General features: G+C 46.7%; 1 protein-coding gene across 3 annotated transcripts in view; it reads left to right on the forward strand.

The window, feature by feature from the left end:
• LOC119161099 (phosphatidylcholine:ceramide cholinephosphotransferase 2) overlaps positions 1-16,345 on the forward strand; it is a 294,133-nt gene that overhangs the window by 120,703 nt on the left and 157,085 nt on the right. The gene's annotated exons all lie outside the window — the stretch shown is intronic.

Consider the following 16,345-nt stretch of genomic DNA (forward strand, 5'->3'; position numbering starts at 1 on the left):
ATAGGCGTTGGCCAGCTTGCGGGAGTAACATTAACGGTCTTCGTACCTCGGCAGTGGGTAGTCATTGCGCTGCGGCCTCGGTGGTAAGCGCGGCTTGTAGTTTTAGTAAGTGACGCCAGCTGCGGCAATCGACACGGTATGGCGAGATGGAGGTGGCGCGGGTGCAGCTTCGTAGGGCGTCAGGCGAGCATGTCGATTAAGCTCTTCTCCAACGATCTCGCGTATTGTCGATGCGAGATCAAGCGGTATTCGTCAACACTCGACACGGGGCTTACATTCGGTAGGTGACCGAACTTGGGAGTGATACGTCGCATCTTCAAGGTCTCGAATGTACAACAGTGACTTATGACGTCGGTTACTGTGCCAAGGCTCCTTTGCTAATGAGGAACTGATATACGTCCTCGGCAATGCCCTTCAACAGTCAACTTTATCCTCCTCTGACATAGCAACAGAGCTTCAGGATTGCCTCAATATAGGTCGTGCACGTCTCTGCTGGGATCTGAGCTCTCTGCAGTAACGTTAGTTCCATTTGCTTCCTTTTAGGTGCGGAGTCTCTGAAGCACGCCCTTATTTCGGAAGTGAAGCGACCCCATGATGTGAGGGCATTTTCGTGGTTCTCGGACCACACAAGCGCGGTGTCTGTCAAGAAAAATACTACATTGGTCTGCTGGGTCGCCCCGTCCCACTGGTAGTATTCGCTCACCAGTTCGTAGTGTGTGAGCCAGGCATCCACATCCTCGCCAGATTTGCCACCGAATGTGCGAGGCACTACCAGATCCTGACGCAACCAGGGACCAGCAGCGTCAGAACCTGGCGCTATCGGTGCTGCTGGGACTGGTTGGTGGAAGGTCTGCAGCTGCGGGGTTCCAGTTTCCTTCCTCGCAGTGAGACATTTCAGCTGCCAGTGGTAACGGGGGTAGTCCAGCAAGGTGGTGGCTTTGTCATCGATCAGGAAGAATCGGGTTGCTCGGTTGATTACCCAGCACCTCCACCATAAATTTGTTACGGTTGAATAAAAGATGACTGAGTTCATTTACAGAGTGAGGATGAGAATGGGCAATCTGAAGTAATGATGGAGTCCTCAGGCCACAACAGACAACCTCGTCTTCCTCATCACCGGCACATACCGCTTATATATATATATATATATATATATATATTTATATATATATATATATATATATATATATATATATATATATATATAGACAATAATGCCAAGGAATGTATAGGGGAAGTTATTAAAACCAACGTAATGTAAATAAGAAGAAAGAAAAAGTGGGTGAAAAAAATAACTTGCCGTGAGCAGGAATCGAACCTACGACCTTCGAATAACGCGTTCGATGCTCTACCACTGCGCTATTACGGCGGCTGTCCCCCAGCCAGTTTATTGGGTTTATATGTGAATTCAAATGTGGGAGTGTCAGTCAGCGCCACCTGTAGCCATGGCGTCGAGTGTGGCACACTCTTTTTGTGAGCCTGTATGGTGTCACGTAGCACGGGAACTTATTACGAGCTGTCAGCTGACCAATAGTCCCTCGTATACAACCTAACGGCACCACGTCTGTCAGTACGAGACCCTCATTAATGAACAAGGTAAAGAAGTGTATACCTCAGGGCTCGTATTTTCCGTGTTTTGACACAATATTAATGAGATCTAACGGACAATAATGCCAAGGAATGTATTAACGCGTTCGATGTTCTACCACTGCGCTATAACGGCGGCTATCCCCCAGCCAGTTTATTGGGTTTATATGTGAATTTAAATGTGGGAGTGTCAGTCAGCGCCACCTGTGGCCATGGTGTCGAGTGTGGCACACTCTTTTTATGAGCCTGTATGGTGTCACGTAGCACGGGAACTTATTACGAGCTGTCAGCTGACCAATAGTCCCTCGTATACAACCTAACGGCACCAAGTCTGCCAGTACGAGACCCTCATTAATGAACAAGGTAAAGAAGTGTATACCTAAGGGTTCGTTTTTTTTTCCGTGTTTTGACACAATATTAATGAGATCTAACGGACAATAATGCCAAGGAATGTATAGGGGAAGTTATTAGAACCAACGTAATGTAAATAGGAAAAAAGAAAAAGTGGGTGAAAAAATAACTTGCCGTGAGCAGGAATCGAACCTGCGACCTTCGAATAACGCGTTCGATGCTCTACCACTGAGCTATCGCGGCGGCTATCCCCCCAGCCACTTTATTGGGTTTATATGTGAATTTAAACGTGGGAGTGTCACCTGTAGCCATAGTGGCGAGTGTGGCACACTCTTTTTATGAGCCTGTATGACGTCACGTAGCATGTGAACTTGTTACGAGCCGACATCTAAATTTGGCATTTTGTTTTTCAATAAAAAAGAAATGCGCAGTAAACAAGTTGAGCCAGAGTTTTGAGTAAAACATTCAACCTCGTGAATACTGAAAGCCTAGTAATAATTGAGCTTTAATTTCCCAAAACCACCATACGATTATGAGAGACGCCGTAGTGGAAGACTCCGAAAATTCCGACCACCTGTGGTTCTTTAACGTGCACTCAAATCTGAGCACAAGGGCCTACAGCATTTTCGTCTCCATCGAAAATGCAGCCACCGCAGCCGGGATTTGATCCCGTCACCTGTGGGTCAGCAGCCGAGTACCTTAGCCACTAGACCACCGTGGTGGGGCAGCCTGAAAACGGTAAGCAAGCGCGCTGCAAAAAGAAAGAGAGAGAGAAAGAGAGAATGTGTGTGTTATCACGTTTCCCGGTCTCGATGTGCTGTGCCTTCATTCTCACTCTCGGGTGCATTCACTCCCTCTGAGGTGATTTGTAACAAAGTTCATCAAATATAGTAGAACATGAAGCGGGATAAGTCTTGCTGTTGTCTCATTTTTTTATCTCTCTTGGCAGACTACACGCGACACCAGTTGGGGTGTAATCGCTTCTCCCGCGTCTTTTCAAATAGCAGCAAGGCTCGTGAGAACTCGATTTCACTGTTCTTATTAGCTGCTCTTTCCAGATCGACTTTCCCAGGATCCCCGGATGGGTCTTATCAACTTCGTGGAAAAGGCGCAGAGCTTTCGAGAGAAAATGAACAACTTGAAGGTTGTCGATTCGCGGTGAACGCTCTTGACCCAGCAGCCCGCGGCCACCACTTTCTCTAAGCTAAGCAAACACGGCACGGTTGTCGCTGCTTCTATTCGTGCGCGGCCAAACGTAGAAGGGCTGAAAGCGGAGAACTCGGTGGTTTGTTTTACGATACTTGCTATTTTCGGGAACGGAGAGACGGACGGCTTTCGTGTTCCCTTCGCTCCGCTCACAGGGCCGCGCTGGAGAGGCGGTCTTATTTCGCCCTTCCGATAAGTGAAGAAAAAACAACAAAAAGAAAACGAACAGAATGAAAGGAAGCCGAATTCGGAGATGTGACGTAGTGCAGAACCTTATGTTGCCTCTCCGTTTCGTCTGATCGGTCTGCTACACTATGCAAAGAGGCGTGTTCAGTTTTTGTTCGAGTGGGTTGCTTGGGGGTGATGTATACTTTAGGCTGGACAGGTGCCGGACGTTTGCATATCTCTGTCTGGCTCTTGGCGTTGGCGCTTACCTGCATGATTGTGAATCTAGCTTGTATAACCAGCAACTCCGTCAACGCGGCTGTAGACCCGTCTGTATATACGTATACTTGCGGCCGGGTTTGTGATACGCGGGGGGAGTTTGGCGGGAGCGTGAAGTATGCATGTTTCTGTCATTCCACCGGTTAGTGCGTGTTATACGCGGCTCAAAAAACTGCGATCGTTGCATCGAAGTAAGAATAATCGATAATTGGGACGGGGCGTCATCCGCGCTTTCGCTGCTGCATGTGGTATAGACGAATCCGGGACGATTCTAGTTCCTTTTCAGTGTTCAGGTGCCATACACGAGGACAACTTTAAAAGGGAAAGGAGGGAAAGCTTCAAATTGAGATGCTTTATTTTTGTTGAATTACATCAAGAAAGGTACAGAAGGTAAAGTGATACCTGACGAAAGGCCTCTGTACACTATTAGTCAAATCCCGGCTAGATTACACGCTTGCAGGGAGGAAATCCGGTCGAATTTTTTCCGCTTGTAGTCGGTTCGATAGGCGGCTCCGTATAGCCGTGTCCTAAGGATAGCTGTGACAAGATTAGCTGGGATTTCAGGTCAAACTTTGCCTGGATAGGCACGGTCTGCCGTAACCCGTGACAGCCCGTAGGCGGCCTGTCTGGCCCTTGCGGAATAGAAATTTTATGTTTGCGCTCTGAGTGAGCTGCGTCGCCACTTTGTAATATATCCTAATAATAGTAACTAGAAAAAAGGGACTGTAGCACATTCACTCAAATTCGCGACATTAAGATACAAATTACACACAGTATTGCAATCGAACTCGGGACCGCATGCATTATCAGCAGACACCTTACCCATCGCACAACAGCGCCACTGCACGCAAGTTTGTTTGTTTTTTTTTTTCGCGGGGCGTATGTGTATACGAAGTGCACGAAGTGGTTTGCAAACCGTCGGCGGAACGTTCAATTTATTTGTGTCATATGCACCTGGTTGAGCGTGTATTAGGTAAGCGAATCGTTTGCGTGACTTCATCGACTCGAGACAACCGCGGTAAAGGCCTTCGGCTACGACTTCGGTATACGTGGTCCGCCGTGATGTACGAACGGTTAACGTGTGGTTTGTGCGTCGTTTTGGTGCTTCTCTAGCCATCGTAGGGTGTTTCGCTCTTCGAAAATACGCGGATACCAGCGTGATGAGGATATCTTCAGCTCTTGAAACCCACGTATGGTTCTCCCATGTGCGTGCGCTGTGAGCAATTTGTATCGCGTGGTACGCGCTTGTCAGCGATAGCAGCCCATTCTCAGCTGTTCGAAGACCATTCATGGTCAGTTTATATATATAGGTCGCGAAACTTGGAACGAAAAGTGTCGAAAACCTATTGCCACAAGCATCAACGCCAGCCGACGATCAAAGCGTGACTACAGGTGAGGAGGGGTCGAATAATCAAACCCAAAAACTCAATATATGTAAATGTTTTCAAATAGTCGTAATTTTACATCTGTTTAAGTTAACTATCAATTTACTTTATGATGTATCTGATACTTGGCTAAATGATTGATTGCCTCATTTTTTGGTGGAGTGCCATAAAAAAAAGGGGGGGGGGGCGAATCCAGGCAATCTGCTCTTAATGCTTGTGTTTTGTTCGGCGCATTGCCGGGTCAATGAGGCATCGCTCACTTTTGCGTGGTGGTTTAGTGCGTATCTTCCGTATAGCATATTTAATTGCTCTCACCTGTTCACTGGCGTCACATTTCAGAGTTGAACTGGCTCACAGAATGTGTAGATAGCCGCTCCTGTGATTGCCGACTGCTTTCGTTGGCGTACGGCTGGCGTGCCCTCCTATTTGGTAGCGGTAAATGCGACACTACGGCTGTGAATGGGAAACGAAGTGCTTTAGGTTTTCAGCATGCAGCCACGGTGGTCTAGTGACTAAGGTGCTCGGCTCCTTACTCGCAGGTTGCGGGATCGAATCCCGGACACGGCGGCCGCATTTTCGATGGTGGCTAAAATGTTGTAGGCCTGTGTTCTCAGGTTCGGGTGCACGTTAAGGAACCCCAGGTGGTCGGAATTTCCGGAGCCCTCCACTACGGTGTCTCTCATAATCCTATGGTGGTATTGGGACATTAAACATCGACTATTAGTATTACGCTTTCAGCATGCATGAGGTTGAATGTTTTACTCAAAACTCTGACTCGAGTTTTTTACTGTGCGTTTCTTTTTTATCAAGAAAACATAAAATGTAAATTTATATGTCGCGTGCGGCGACTTCATGCCGAGTTTTGAACTTAGTGAGCAAAGCGTAGTGTGCACTGTTGTTCTTGGGATATGTAGCTAAACATGGCAAAGAAGAAACACCGCGGGTTAGCTATAGTTCACGGTTTTTCGTTCACGTTTAGCCCAAGAAACAGAAAATAATGGCTGGTATGCGTGGCTAATCATTGTTTTATAAAAGGTGCTTTTACAAACAAGATAAGTCATTAATCATCAAAACCTACTGCAAGTTCTGTTTAGTAGCTTAAGTCTGGGGTTAGATGTTACTAAACCGATGGTAAACATACGAGGCATACCAAAGTGAGCAGGTCTTGATTCGTTCTTGAGCATTTAAATCAAACTCTGCTAATGTCATAGCAGAACCTAAGTATTCTTATTAGTTATTCACTCCCTCCTGTCTAAACTTTTAAACGTGTACTTAAAACCTGTCTGTGAGCCACATGCCACGCTGATGATCGTTCGAAGCATGTTAGTACTTTCTTCACAGTAGCACGACCGCTGGATTTTTTTTTTTTTATTCCAGCGGCCGTGACAGTATACTCTTCCCACGTGCATCAGGCACTTCACATCGTTTCTATGTGTGCCTCACGTCCTGTCTTATTCTTTTTGCTTTTCACTGTACTTTCACGGCGATACACTGTGCAGAACTACACCTGCAAACGCCCGAGCGACGATGCGGACGAGCGAACAGAAGACGTCAGAAGCATTACTTACTGTTCAACTTCCTGACTACAGCGATTACTCAGCGTGCGTATCATCTGGCTTGGTATAGTCGTGGGGGCAGGGTCTCTCGAGGTCTGATGATGATGATATACGTGGTATAACGTCCCCACTCCACGATATATGATTATGAGAGACGCCGTAGTGGAGGGCTCCGGAAATTTCGACCACCTGGGGTTCTTTAACGTGCACCCAAATCTGAGCACACGGGCCTACAACATTTCCGCCTCCACCGGAAATGCAGCCGCCGCAGCCGGGATTCGAACCCGCGCCCTGCGGGTCAGCAGCCGAGTACCTTAGCCACTAGACCACCACGGCGGGGTGCTCGAGGCCCGAGACCTTGATGAAACGAACGCGCTTGCATATACGCAAAGTTGTATAGCCGTCGCAAAGTGCAGTTCGCCCCGCCGTGGTGGTCTGGTGGCTATAGTATACTCGGTTGCTCACCCGCAAGTCGCGGAATAGAATCCCGGCTGTGGCGGCTGCATTTTCGATAGAGGCGGAAATGCTGCAGCTCGTGTGCCCAAATTCGGGTACACGTTGAAGAACCCCAGATGGTTGAAATTTCCGGAGCCGTCAACTACGGCGCGTCTCTTAATCATATGTGGTTTTAAGGCGTTAAATCCCACATATCAATCAATAAATCAAACACCACATATTAATGAAAAAAGAGTTGAACCCCACATATCAATCAATGAAACCTTACAGATCAATGAAAAAGATTTCGTTTCAAAATAAGCTGGTTGAGAGTTAGTGCTAGTGGTGTAACTTTCGTGTTACACCCCTAGCACTTTCTCAGTGTTACATATATATTCAGTATCAAGCGGTACAGTTTTTTTTTCCACAATGGCTGTTTTGTGTTTTCTTCGCCTGCTTCGCCACGCCCCCATCAAAGCTAGATTTAGCATTGGTCGTTCCACACTACGTCGTCGCGGTGATAGAGGGGTGGAACCAATAGGCATACAGTAATTGAAGCGGGAGTGTACGTCATCAGCTGTATAGTCTATATGATTGCACACTTAAGTTACATTCTTTTCTGCCAAAAGCTTTTCTCGACGTTTAGCGTGCATGCATGCACTAGAGATAGAATGGTGCTGTCGTGATTTCCACGTGGTATGGTTGTTCCCATGGTTCGTAGTGCTGTCGTGGTGAAATTTTTCGCTCAGCATCGGGCGCACATTTCTACTCGTTCATTCATTAAATAATTCCACCGCGTAGAAAGAGCGTGGATTACGAAGAACGCTTTCCGTGCTTTCACGGGCCGCCCTGTTTAGAGGATGATTTGAAAGGTTTTAGCACTTACGCACTGCAGTGCATCGTCGCCCTTAAAATGCATGCAGCCGCCACTACGTCACAAAGCGCGGTAGTACTATACCAAATGTGAGGCCGGGCTACCGGTCTTCAAGGCAGTGTGACATGTCCGGCAAAGGACGTATGCCTACTCCGTATGCAGTGGTCGCGGAAGCCGTGCTATACGTTGTCGAGAAATAATGCGCGTAAGGAATAAATTTTATTTATTAAACGTGACCTCCCGTTAAAAACTGGAGGTCACACCTCACTGTTTCAATGATGAACCTTCTGAAGGTTGAGAATGGGTCTCCTGACTCGGCAGCACTGTATTCGCGTACAACGACATGCCATGCTGGTCTTCCTTAATTCAACGGGGTCACTTTCTCGCGTCCTTAGATTTTTTTTTTTTCACGACATTCATATATGTAGCTGAAGTAAGTTTAAAATCGCGACAGAGCCTATTTCAAAGATCGCCCGAAAACCTTGATGAAGCAAAACTCGATGTCGCGGTCGCATAAAATCGAACCTATCGGTGCTTTCAGATGAGCAATGGCGACAACAGAAAGTTCGAGGCTTCCCAACTCGATGTCGACATCTCTGCCGCAGTCCCTATTTCACCTCTATCGCTGCACGGTCGGTCCCTGTGTACGTCCTGACAGTATTCACATGCAACGTATCCGACGAAGAGAAAAGAACACCCATATGCATTCCGGTGCGACGCCCATTTGTCTTACGCATGCGCTTGTGCTAAGCATTGTGTGCGATGCCACTCGCCGCGGACAGTGGATTATCTCACTGTTCAGAGTGTTGTGAGCGTTGACATCGCTGGCTGATAGAGCCCATCGCTGGTTTATAACGAGAATACGCACGTTCTACGTTGCTGAGTTGTGTTTTGCCAAGTGCTCCCCCAAATCCCGGGGAGCTTTTTTTCGCCGCCCAGCGTGCTTCACAATGCGCTGTCCACAGCCCCAACCGGTGAATGAATACTATTCAACGCATACATAACATGTAACAAAACGTTTCGGTAAAGTTAATGCACCACCGACGAGAAGTGTGTGTGGCGAGGTACCAGTTGAAATAATCGTCATAAAATACGAAAAAAAAACAGCAGAAATATGCCCTGCTGCATGAAAATAAGTACTATTTTCAGCAACTGTCTGTCGAACCGATCTTCATCCTATGTACTTCTAAATCAGTATGGTTCCTTTCTTTTTATGTTGATGTTCTGAAAGTGATTTTTTTTTTTTCGTGTTAGTGCTCTGTAGAGTGCAATTCATCTAAACTGTTACTTTTGTGTTTTGCTTCTGACCTTCATCCTTTAAATCTTTATGTCCTGAACTTTTTTACTGCCTTTTACATTCTTCTGTTACTGCATATATTAGCATGCATATTTGTGAATGTCCCTACTGCCTCTTAGCCCTGGCTAAAGGCCCACCCTGTGTTTGAACGTGTTTACATTTGCTTACGTCTGGGAAGAAACTTGAAACCCAATCAGGCATTAAGTAAATAATATACGCTTTCGTGTGGCATTATGCGGCGCATTGACAGAAGTTCTAATTTTTGGTTGCCTTTGTGTGCCGATTGTCTGGGTCATCAGTTGGGTTAGTCATTTTATATATGCGACGACAACCAAGAATGAGTGTAAGAACTTTTTAGTCTTGAATATTCAGTCCTATAAGTCAGAGATCATAGCTATTCACCATACCAGTTCGAAAGGACAAGATATACGAACAATATTTCGTCCCCGCCGTTCTGCACCGATTCTTCCTTAGTTAACCACAAACCAACCCGCCCAAATTGAAATCATTCTCGAATTAATTTACTTGAGTTGTTACTTGCTGGTGTATACAAAGGCGACTTCGTACGTTTTTTACTCCGTATATTCATTATATTTGTTGTAGTTTTTCAAGCGGAGGGAGAACGCGCCCCCTCTCTACGCTGCGAGTTTTAAAGAGAACGCCCCCCCTCCCGTCCTCCTCCTTCCTGAAAAAGGGTCGTACAAGCTCCACAATGTGCTGAGCTCGGCGTCGGCGATAGGCCGCAATCGGCGCAGTCGTCGATTGTCTCGGCTGACAGTTTGTTTACATCTGTGGAGTGCTTTGCGCGCTGGCGTTTCGTTTAGTGGTCTAGTTTCTATCTTTTTTTTCTTTTCTGCTTGGCTCCCACAATGTCATCAGGGGGTCTCTTATCTTTCAGCTAGATCTATGCGTGTGCTGAAGGAGGCACACTAACTCGCTTTAACATTTTTCTCTGCCCGTGGGTCGCAGCTGGATTGCTTTGAAATTTGCTCCCTTCTGTCAACAATGACTATGCGGAATAATTTGGGTTATTTCGTGTTACACTGCCCAACTATCTGTTTTTTTCTGAGGATCTACTGAAGATTTCGTATGCTAGTAGTTATATAGTGCGTTGCGTTGTCTTGTTTTAAAACGCAGCTCTTGGGGCCTTTGTTCCTACGTTGAGCGGCGTCGCCGTCTCCGTCGGTAGTGTAACCGATAGACATCAGAAAAACTTGATACACATCAAAGAATAAAACGAAAGAAATACACAATATTGAATGATTTGAACCCGGACCCCCGGCGTGGCAGTCAAATGTTCCACCACAAAGCCATGCCGGTACTTGAAGAAAGTATACACTACAGATGCGTCATTTCGGTCAACGAATCGCGTAAACCTATGTGAGGGCTGAAGAATAAAATGATAACCAGTCATCACACAATGCTAATTGCGTAACGAGTGCGCACCTCAACGCTTCCCGCTAACTGCCCTTGCCGCGGTGGTCTAGTGGCTAAGGTACTCGGCTGCTGACCCGCAGGTCGCGGGATCCAATCCCGGCTTCGGCGGCTGCATTTTCGATGGAGGCGAAAATGCTGTAGGCCCGTGTGCTCAGATTTATGTCAACCTGATCGCGCTCCACCATGGCGTCTCTCATAGTCATATGGTCGTTTTCGGACGTTAAACCCCGCATATCAATCAATTTAATCCCCTTATACATTCCGTGATATAATTGTCTGTGGACTTTCGTTTGACTGTTAGATGCAGCGTGTTAGGGACCTTCTGTGCAAGGACCAATTCCTAACTTTCAAAAAGTTCTGTACATTTTGTAAGCTTATATGTCATCGAGGAAGGTCAGTGCGATTTATAGGTTCCTAAAAAAAAAAACGAAGTGATCACGAGGAGCTGAAGAACGAGGGAAGTGCATGGTCGGATACTGCCTGTATCTATAGCCTGTCTTATCGAGTTATCGCTAGGAGCCTTTGCTGTCACTTACACCACGCAGCGTTGGTTCTGTCGATAAGTCGTGGGCCGTCGGGCCAAACAAGAAAGGATGGTGCCGCCAAATAGCACGAGAAAAGAGGGAATGCCGGGGACACTGTTCTTCTGTTGTACGGGGACCGGCGCCGCGTCCTTTGGGTAGCGTCCAACGGCGAACATAATGCATGACTTATTAATTCAGTGCACCGAGCGTGATGCAGATTTGTGGCACCGAAATGCGCCGAGAGAGCTTTGACATCCTGAATTCAAATGTAGCCAAATATTAAGCCTACGTTTGGGCTCCGAAAACCGCGTAGTGCTTGTTTAGTGCGGATGAAATGCTTAGTTTGGGAGAGAATCGCCTTTGATTTGTTTTCGCATATTGTTAGCGCTGTTTAAATCACGAACCTCCGAAAACGGCGTCTTGACGTATAGCATTATCCATATGTCATGCCTGCCCCGCCGCGGTGGTCTAGTGGCTAAGGTACTCGGCTGCTGACCCGCAGGGCGCGGGTTCGAATCCCGGCTGCGGCGGCTGCATTTCCGATGGAGGCGGAAATGTTGTAGGCCCGTGTACTCAGATTTGGGTGCACGTTAAAGAACCCCAGGTGGTCTAAATTTCCGGAGCCCTCCACTACGGCGTCTCTCATAATCATATAGTGGTTTTGGGACGTTAAACCCCACATATCAATCAATCATCATATGTCATGCCTAAGAACCGGCGCAGCGAAGCTTTAGCTGAGCGTATGTCCGCGAAAACGGAACTTGCGTCGTTCTCCCGGGCAACGTAAAGTTAATTTCTCGCACGAATCAGAAAGATATGCATAAAATATCCCCCCCTCCCCCCCCCCCCCCCGCCATGAATTGCAATGAAATGCTCTTTTTTTTGTCGGAAGTAGTTTGAGTGCTTGCGAATAATTTGTATTGAGGTCATACTACGTCATCGGTTTGTGTTTCAGAATGTCGCAAATTGGGGGCGCAAATTGTGTACTCTTTCGATTACTGAAGCGCTGCCAGTGTTCAACACTGACGTTACAGACGTTCTCAAGCATTGATCTTTCACTTTGACGTAAAATGTCGTTTGCCTTTATTGTTATGTCAAGTTCACGGCCGAAGGCTTTTTGAGATGCACCCATAACAAGGTAACGATGCGGCAATTTTTCGCGCTTCATGCAACGGGCATGACGTTAATCTGCGGCCTTGTGGTCATCAGTTGCATAGAAACGTAACGTGCGATCGAACGATAGTGCGAGGATTGCAAAATTGTATTTGCCATCGGCATTAGATATAATCAGCCTCGCGCTGAAGGCATTGTCATTGTGTTTCTATGTAATTGGCCGTCTCTACTTATATAGGAAGGAAAAAGGTATTCGTAAATGTGTCGTCCCAACCTCATGCTACACGATAAGTTTCTTCGTTGTTTTTTTCGCGACAGTATATAGATTCGGGGCAACAGCCAGAGCCGCAAGTAAAGGTCGAGAGTGTACAAGCGGGAGGTTATGAGACCCGGTTTATCTTATCGTCGAGCACCAATGTTGCTACAAGCGATTGAAGTTCACACGCAGTGTCTATTTTTGAGAACGCCTGTGTACCAGCCGAGCGGCTCAGCTTTATCTGCGCTGTTGTTGTTCGTAATTCAGCTATATGGCTCGGCAACTATATTGAAACACGTAGCATGTCGCATTCATTCTAGAGTATTCTTATCTACGTCAGGCGGATCGTCATGCTTGGCGTGTGCACATTCGCACTTTTCAACGGGTGCGATGTGTTCCGACTCTCACCTAAATAGACTGCGACTGTATCGTCTTGAATTCCCGTTATGTTCATGTGAAAAGTCAATCTTCGTGAACGCAGCATTGAACACCATATAAAAAGTTTTGGGAGGAACTGCGCAGTTACCCCTGAAAAGGGCTCTTTACTCCTCTGAAAGAAGGAATGCGCACAAAAGATTGCACATGGCATGGCAAGGAGGGGCACTTTCTTCCTTGTGGAGTAACGCATTCGTTTTAACGCGATAGCGTTAAAGAGCTCGTGTCGCAGAAAACTCGCAGCCGGCGTCGGCCCCATTGGTTGTGACCGAAAAATCAAGTTACCGAGATAGCCGCGGGAGGCCGCTACTTGTCTACGCGTGCGCGCGTGATGACACCGTTAAAACCGCGCATTCGAAGAAAAAAAAAGTGCTCAAGGTCACGAGGCGTGTTAGTTTCTTTGCCCTGCCACCCCTCCCTGCTTAGCTTCCAGCGCTTTCGTCGGGACGAGAGAAGAGATAATGCAATCGCAGCATGCGACAAACCTTTGTAACTCCACTCGCAGTGGAGGGATTCTTAAAATTTTTGCGGCGTTGAATTCGTGAGGCAATAAGCTTTTCTAGTCAACTCATTCCATGGTTACTTGAAAAAGTGTTTGAGGGCCCCTTTAACGCTTTTTGTTCGACAGGTGTCGCGACGAAAACGAGCCCTTTCGGCGATAATAGCGCGCGCTGGTCCAATCTGTGTGTGTGTTTGTGTGAGTGCGTGTGTATGTGACAAAACATGATTATAAGTATGCACTTAGCGGTTGAAGGGTGCACTCGGGGCCGGATTTCGCTATCGCGTTCAACTCTTAAAGGCGAAGCTTAAGGGTCCTGCAATTTTTGGATATGTTTTCTTTGCCGCCTTCGAATATATATTTTCTCCTACGCCCTTCACATCGCTATTTCGCGAAAAATAGTCACAAACAGTTGCAGCAGCAAAAATAAAACAATTTTTTTGTGAGTAACTGCAGGAATGCTCGCGCCGTGCGCAAACAACCCATCGGTGCCTACACAAGCCTGTTTCCTTTCAGACGGTGCCGTAGCGTGGTGTCGTGTAATGGTTTGTACACGTGCATGCTGACTGAGTGGTCATCAGTTCGAATCCAGTGGTTTTCCTGCAAATTTTCCCAAATTTATTTCTGAATGCGATGCTCTCACATCGATTGTATATCTAATCGAAGGCCTCCACACACTTCGGAAGGCTGGTTAAGCCAACTAAAAACTGATTTTTTGTTTACTAACTGTTGCTCTTTTGAGGACTAACCACGAGAGCGTGGTTACTCCTTCGCAGTTACTCCCAAATTGGCGCAATGAGTTTCACAAGTTAGTTGCTCCCTTAAAGGAGAAACCTCGATACCCCTTTTCCTTTTTAGAGTGAAGGAATAAAAACGACCCAGGCTATACTTTGCTTTCCGAAACAAAATAATGCCTAAGCTGTGGGTCCATATCTATGCATAAAAATTGGCAGATGATCAGCATGCATACGAGCCAGTGTAATGCAACTCTATTTTCCGTTTGAATTAAGTAAGTACTGTGATTGGAGTATGGACGCGTGGTGCGCACCCATACCAAAGGAACGGGAATCGAACTGAAACACAGGACAACCGCCTGCTCTGAGTTTTTCGCTTGTGTCTTCCCTTTTGCACTTCCACGAGCTTTGCGCTTAAGAGGCACCGCAACACTCTTTCAGCATGGCTCTTTAGTCGAGCCTGCCGAGAACGTGCGAGCCAAATGGTCTGGTGCAGCACGTAACGTGGAGTTTACAATTGATTTTAAAAGTGAGCTCAAAATTGCTCGCTCTTCTTTCTACAGACGATGACATACACCCAAAGGACCGTGCCATATACCCAGTTTCACGGCCATTGGCTGCTTTGAGCAGCATGAGCAGCGTAGTTACAGATGCCGCGGCAGGAGGCCGCCACGTGCCTGTTCGCACGCTCGCAATCGCACTGAAAGTAAACCGCGTGTTTGATGAAAAAAAAAAATGTGCTCAATATCATGGCAGCATGTGACGTATCTTCGTTGCCCCGTGCGAGCCCTCCATGCTTAGCTTCCAGTGCGCTCGTCTGGATGAGAGAAAAGATAAAGCAATTACTGCCTGCTACAAAATATCTGTAAGTCCGCTCGTTCGTGTTTGACGGATTCCAAAAATATTTTGCGGCGATCCATTCGTGAGGCAGTAAACTTCTGTAATGGAAGTCATTCGATGGTTACTTAGAAAAACGGTTGCGGGGTCACTTCAAACTAAGCCTCGTGGTATTTTTCTTGGTTTGACGCAGGCACTACGAGTTCGCATGCGGTCATTATTAAGGTTCGTTTTGCTCATTGGTTTTTTTCTTGTTCCTGTAGTTGCTTATTCGATACGTGTGATGTCGAGTCGCTGCATCGCGTGTGAAGTACTCGGAATCACAGACTGTCCTCTTGGCTGCCATAGTAATGCGTGGTCCTATTCGCAAACTTCGGGTTTGTAAATGTTGATTGCGATCAGCCAGCCGATTTCGTTAATAGTGCGCGCTCCCACTTCAAGTCTTGCAGAAACTTTCTCTGACGTACAGTTCCAGCGTAAGTTACAGTTCTGTATAAGGACCCTGCAGATTCAATACTAGAATCGGAATGGGTTGGATCTGAAATTTGGGATCGTCGGTAAACCATTATGAAGGAAGAAGTGCATTAACGGAAATATGTGAAAGAAAAAATGTGGGAATGCTTGCTTTTTGGTTGGCTATGTTCACAAGTACGAGCGCAGTCAGCAAAGAAAGATGACTGGGCGTTGAGAATAGGGTTGATGGTTGAATCGTGTGACACACAGACCAACGGGAAGACAGACCAGAGTTTCTGCGTTGAAGTATTCCAAGAAAGACTGTCGTTATTAGAACTGGTGAGGATAGACGGCTGAAATTGTATATTTGGCAACAGGAGGCTGGGATGGTATTCGGCACGCTACCAGATCATTCACCATGTCGTCAAATTTTTCCATCGTGGCAGCTCCGATTGTCCCTCGAGAGCTATAGCTGCTAATAGGCCACCTCTGATTGGCTGAAAGCTGCTGGCACAATTTGATGGCAGGGCGGAACGCACGACACCCCCCTCATATCTTGCGAAAGCGTCGCGATATTTGACGCTGGAGGCCGCGCACCCCTGTAATTTCTCTTTGAAATTTCTGTAGAAATAATTGCCGTGTTTCGATCGTTCAGCTTTCTTGTGGATTATTGTTAGCAGCGTTTGTATGAGAATTGCTTCATGTATACCCAACGCGTGACATGATCAGCATAGAGTAAAGAAATAGTAAAGAATTAAAAAAAAATACTGCCGATGCATGTCACTGAAATTTTCTCTGGGTGTAGTAAGGAAATTCGTAAAACACTCCGGAGAAGCCACGTAACAGCTCTGTTAGGCGGAGTGAAAGAACAGCACTCAATTCTACGGATGTGCCATTCAATAACTCCGGCCAGCCGGAGTAA

This window comes from Rhipicephalus microplus, chromosome X (genome assembly GCF_043290135.1).
Source record: "Rhipicephalus microplus isolate Deutch F79 chromosome X, USDA_Rmic, whole genome shotgun sequence".
NCBI lineage: Eukaryota > Metazoa > Arthropoda > Arachnida > Ixodida > Ixodidae > Rhipicephalus > Rhipicephalus microplus.